Below are 6,691 nucleotides of genomic sequence, written 5' to 3'. Positions count from 1 at the left end.
TCTTTTCTTCCTCTGTTCATACTTATTTTTTCCCTTGTTTTCATTACTGTTTTTCAGAAAGAAAAAAAATCATGGCATCCCTTGATTCACAAAAAGCAGATTTCAGTCAAATTTAAAAGTAAAGAATGAAAACAGGATTAATTTGAATCACAGCCAGTTAAGACAAATTCTTTTGTTGCTTTGTTTGGCATAAGAATCTTACATAGGCACTTTTATAACTTATCATGTAACAAAGAGCTTTTGAGAATTTACATTGTTGAGTTTTTTCTCAGATGTCTTGTCCAAAAATTATTGTCTATTTCTTGGCAAGATAGCTTGTGCACATCCAATTTTAGATACTGAGCATCAGCCAATTTAGCATGAGAAGAAACTAAGACAATTCAGTGCAATAAAAATATTTAGCTAAATGTGCCTTGATTGACCAAAAAAGTAGCTTTTTTTTTTTTTTTGGAGGAAATTGGGTTGATTGATTGTGCTCAAACTTGTGGAACCCTCACCCATACTTCTTTTTTTTTTTTAAATGTTGCCACTCATTATTATTTTTATCATTTATTAACATGTGGGGATATGAGATCATGGCCAACACTTTTCAAGATAAATGCATAGGTGGTATGGCACTGTAGGATAAGCACTGGACTGCTAACCACAAGGACGACTCTCAGAAACCTTATATAGAGTCACTATGAATCAGAACCAACTTGATGGTACTTAACAACTATAGCAAAGCACATAGAAGAAATAGCCTATATGTTTAAAGTAGAAATACATTCACAACTCATGGGAAATTATTTGATGACAGTAATAGAAATCAGTCTTAGCTCCATGCTACATGACATTAAAATGTATTTAATAAGCCAACAGATGAAGAAGAGAAATTTAAATGAGGAGGCATTCATAATAATAATAAAAAAATCACACATCAACATTTTTTCTGTTTATAATTTAATTTATTCTATTTAAACCATTTAAATGAAAGCATAAATAATTCAATGTAGTATTAATCATCAGTGATTTCTTTAAGTACTTTGACTGCAAGACAGAGTCAGAGAAAACATATGGATCAAAAAGCAAGTCAGACATTAAGTGTTAACTCATTAATATTATATTTAATTTGGTTGCTAAGATAGAAATGCACCTTGGAATATAACTTGGATTTTAGTGAGGGCTTTGGTTCTTGTAAGCTTGTAGATAAGATCATAAAACTCCAATGTCTCCAAATAACAAATGAAGAGTTAACATCTACATACACCAATGTTCTGACATTGGGGAAGTCAATGGATATGAAATATTTTATTTTCTTTAGAATAAAAGATATGAACCACAATAATGTTAATAATAATACATATAAAATATAAGTAAATCATCTACTTGCTTTCCATACACTCACTCATTTTAACCTGAAATTGTACATAGATGGTAAATGTTAGGATTGCTTTTTTCGCTTTATAAATGAAAAAACTAAGTGAAAGAGAGTTGAGTAAGTTTCCCAAAGTCACAGAGAAATGCTGAGATCTGAATCCAGGGAAGTAGAATTTAGAGGTTTATTAAACTAATAAGCAAGACTGTCCCACCAAGATTAAAATTAACTGAAAATGTTTTTATATCCAGAACAGTGATGTTTGTCTCTAGCAATCAAATAAAAATTATGATTTGACACATAAGAATATATATAAGGAGTCAATGGAAAATCACATTTTAAAGTGAAATTCTTTAGTAAAAAACCCAAAACATGCCTAAATAAAATAGTCATAAGTAGTGTATCTGGAATACATTTGATTCTGACAGAAAAGCCACACAATCTATTAGAAGTGTGTGAATCAAATTAGACATTGCCCTGATAAATTCAAATTCACAAAGTTCACACTTAATTAAATTTTGTTATCTGGTCCTTAGGACACATTACACAAAACACTGGAATTACTGGGAAACAGAAAATACATTGTTACTCATATGTTATAGTATTTTAATGGTATTTGCTGAGGAAGATCTACATTAACTCAAATATTTATTTCATTATGCTTCCTGACTGGTAGAGGTCTGAAGTTTGCTAATATTTTTCTGACTATTCATGATACTGCTTTCGATAAATGATTTTCAACATACTGCTCAGATATTTAGCTGGTGGTTAACTGGCTCCATAGATGGAGACAGTTCCATGTAACAGGTTGTTGTTGTTGTGAAGTGCTGTCAAGTCAATTCCGACCTATAGCGACCCTATATAGGGCTTCCAAGGAGCAGCTGGTGGGCTTGAAGCACCGACTTTGCAGTTCAAATGACTTTGCAGTCTGACTCATTAAGCCACAGCGCCACACCAGGGCTCCATGTAACAGGTTTGTTGTTGTCAGGTGCCATTGAGTCGGAACCGACTCATAGCGACCCCATGCACAGCAGAATGAAACAATGTCCAATCCTGGGCCAACCTCACTACCACTGCCACACTTGACGCCATCAATGATGCCACCTGGCCGATCCATCTCGTTGGGGGATCTTCCTCGTTTTCTCTGACCCTCCATCGTACCCAGCATGACATCCTTTTCCAGTGACTGCTCCCTCCTGACAATATGTTCAAAATATGAGAGACGAAGCTTAGCCATTCTGGCCTCCAAGGAGCACTCTGGTTGTACTTCTTCCAAAACAGATCTATTAGTTCTTTTGGCAGTCCATGGCACTTTTAGTATTCTCCTCCAACACCACAATTCAAAGGCATCTATTCTTCTACAATCTTCCTTATTCACTGTCCAGCTTTCACATCCATATGAGGTTATTGAAAATACCATGGCTTGGGTCAGGCATACCTTAGTCCTTAAGGTGATATCTTTACCCTTCAACACTTTAAAAAGTTCCTGTGCAGCATATTTGCCTAATGAAATACGTCATCTGATCTCTTGACTGCTGCTTCCATGAGTGTTGATAGTTGATCCAAGAAGAATGAAGTCCTTGACAACTTCAATCTTTTCTCCGTTAATTAAGAATGTTGTTTATTGGTCCAGTGGTGAGGATTTTTGTTTTCTTGACATTGAGATATAATCCATACTGAAGGCTGTGTTCCTTGATCTTCATCAGTAAATGTTTCAAGTCCTCTTCACTTTCAGCAAGCAAGGTAAGAGTAATTAATTATGTTCTGCTAACCCTGACTCTAAAATCATATGAATATAAGATATTATAATCTTGAACTTATTGACAGCTGATTGTTTTTGTTTTGGTGGCTTGATTGTGGTTCACTAATTTCCTTGACTATAAAAATGTATAGCTGTCAAAGGAATAAGGATTCTCTAGTCATGATCTCTATGTCATAATTAAACATTGTAGCCTTACTGTTACCAGATTCCCAACTTTGTAAATAGACTTAAATGAGACGAGTAAGAAAATTCTCTTTGGCTATTAAATTTAAATTTTTTAACTAAGAGAAAGTGCCAAAACTGCATATTACAAATCATCCCTCAGGTTGAAGACTCCTGATTTTTTGTCAAGTTCATTTCTTACCCTCTAGCACACAGATGTTTACCAGTAAGTCTAGAGTCATTGGTATTTTTTTCCTTACTAGGTCCAGTCAGCATAGTGTAATCAATGTAATGGACCGCTATCATGTCTTATACAAGGGAAAGGAAATCAAGGTCCCTGTGAACTAAATTATGACACAATGCTAGAGAACCGATACATCCCTGAAGTAGCTTAGTGAAGGTATATTGTAACGTTCCAGCTCGTGACAAACTACTTCTGGTGATCCTTCAAACCCAGAATTGAGAAAAATGCTTTGGCCAGGTACCAGATTAGTTTGCTCAATCAATGAAACTACAGATAGAGCAGCAAGTGCAGTTGAAGTCACCTGGTTAAGTCTACTATAGCCCAATGTCATTCTGCAAACTCAATCTGTTTTTTGTTTGTTTGTTTTCCCTACAGGCCAACTAAGAGAGTTAAATGAGGTTATACACCCTCCTGGTATCCTGCAAGCCCTTGATGGTGGCACTAACTCTGTAAACCCTTGGAATTCAGAATTGCTTTTGATTTCCTATTTTGCTAGGTAGAGGTAGTTCTAATGACTCCTACTACCATAATAAACTTTATTACACATGACAGGAATCCAAGGTAGGGGTTCTAAGAACTGCTTAGTATGTCCATTCCAATGATGTATTCTGGAACTGGGGAAAGCATTACAGGGTGGATTGGGGGACCCACTGGACCCATTGTGAGATGGACCTGAGTTAAAACTCAACTCATAACTTGATCTTCGTATGGCCCCACTCTGACTGTTGAGCCACAGTTACATTTTCAGTCTCCTGGGATTAGTATCATTTCAGAGTTGTTGTTAAGTGCCATCGAGTCAATTCTAATCCATAGTGACCCTGTATAGGATTTCCAAGGAACACCTGGTGAGCTTGAACCACCGACCTTGTGTTTCAAACCGACTTTGCAGTCCAGCACATTAACCCACAGTGCCACACAGAACTCCATTCAGAATTAGTGTCCAGTAATCCCAAAAGGATGTTTCCTTTCCCCAATGAACAGTAACCCCTTTAACAATTTCTAGATTCCTTTGGGGAAAACTTGGAGAAAAGCTCACAGTATAAATTTTTGGTGATGTAGTGGGTACTTCCTCAAAGAAACACTGACTCCCCTTCATTCAAGGAGTTGTGAGTCTGTGAATTTGGGAATTGATTGAGTGGCTGTGGTGATTTAAGTTATACTGCTGTTTACATGGCCTAGAATTCTTCCAGTTGATATAGCAAGTAAATATTTACTACGTTTCTGGTTTATTGTACCCCTAGGATGGCTGCCTAAGTAGCCAGTGCCGTAAGTCTATATGAACTAGGCTATTCTGATTACTACTTTGACTCTTCTGCACATTATGCTAACTATGCCCACCTTGTCTTTATTGACTAAGTGCTACCACTTGGCCCCTATCATCATGGGGGTCCAATCAGCTTCACTGTATTTAAGTGTTTTAATTCAATTATGTCAGTTGTTACTGTAACATACAACTTACAGAGAAAATAGCAATCACAACTGTCTTCAAGGATGCTGGGACTCCCTTCACAAATTTGTTTGTCACTCTAATGGTAAAAGATGTGTCCTCTGGGTACTTCATGTGTGGGTCTATGGATCTATCCTGATAAATCTGCTCTAACATGCCAGTTTCCTTAAGCCTTTCTATACCTTCTTGGAAAGTATACCATGGCAAGTCTGATATTCCAACTTGTGTTGTAGGCCACTCCACAATCAGTGCTTCAGTGAACCAGCCAAATGGACCATTAGATCTTTTCCTAACCTCTCAAGCTGAAACATTGCATGAAGATCTTTGCTTAGTGGGCCCATCTTAATAAACGTAAAATGATCCAACTTAATGTTCCTTGCACCATTATCCCACACCATTGATAAGCATTTCCACATATACTCTCCAGGTTTCTGTTTGTACAGATTAGAAAACTGAAGCCGTTTTTTGGAGTGTAGCTTACTTCTTCCTGGGTCATAATTTGTACTTCACCTATTGAGACTTGTTGGTATTTAAGTCTAGTTATATGTCTGGAGGACTTCCAGCGTGATGCTGTGGGTTAATGCGCTGAGGACTGCAAAGTTGGTTTGAACCACAAGGTTGGTGGTTCAGGATCACAATTCCCTCCTTGGAAACCCTATGGGTTGAAACCAACACACCCGCACTTAACAACAACAACATAGGTCTGGAAGCGATAAGAGGTGGTGAGTGTATTTCCTGGAAATAGACAACACTGTCTTGCCAAGGCATCTGCCCCAGGTGATGCCCCAGAAAATGCCCTACTTACCATCTCATCGTCAGATACAGTTGAGTTAATCTAATCCAATGTGGGCAGAAGGGATAAGACTTTACAGAAAATGAATTAACACAAAAAAGATATAATAATCTCTTCAGATGGTAGGGGTGGTGCTGTCAGCAAGAGCAATTTAACAGAATTTAGGGGTACAATGTACTAAGCTTCCTAATCATCTGCCTATATGTCTCCTTCCCACATTTCAGGATCTCATTTTTCCCAATCAATGCCCTCCATTAACAGACATCATTCAAGGTGGGAATTCAGTTGATGTTTTAATTTAGTCACTCTTTTGATAAGACTCTGGGTTTGGTTTTCAGCAATATCAGCTCTGTTGCTATAAGAAATAAGACTCTCTTTCAGGGCACAAGTGGAGAATGTCATTTATTCGTTGCCTGAGTTCTGACTACAAAGGCTTGAGCTCATCTCTTTCCTTTACCATTTTGTCTGCTGTAAGTAGGACAAACCAATCAGCTTTCCTATACTTCTCATCCTAGCAAAATTACAGAAAAATATCAAATACACAATCACCCATAGCCTTGCTTATCAACAAATTTGATTTACTGATGGTGATATTATATATATTAACCCTGCCAGCTACTGCTGTGGATTAGCAGCACTCGCTTTACAATTGGATGCAGAATTATCCATGCTTTTAAAGCTACTCATACTTTAAAACTAATTTAGAAAATGCATCATTATAATGTTTCTCTAGAACAACTCCTGGTACCAAATGTCTTAGGCTGTGTTTTCTACAGAAATAAAACCAGTGAATAAATATATATATATTTGTTGTTAAATGCTGTCAAGTCAGTTCTGATCTATAGAAACCCTATATAGGGTTTCCAAGGAGCGGCTGGTGAGCTTGAATTATCAGCCTTGCAGTTCAAATCAACTTTGCAGTCAGC

This window comes from Chrysochloris asiatica, unplaced genomic scaffold (assembly GCF_000296735.1).
Source record: "Chrysochloris asiatica unplaced genomic scaffold, ChrAsi1.0 scaffold00008, whole genome shotgun sequence".
NCBI classification, from domain to species: Eukaryota; Metazoa; Chordata; class Mammalia; order Afrosoricida; family Chrysochloridae; genus Chrysochloris; species Chrysochloris asiatica.
This window is presented reverse-complemented; position numbering follows the sequence as displayed.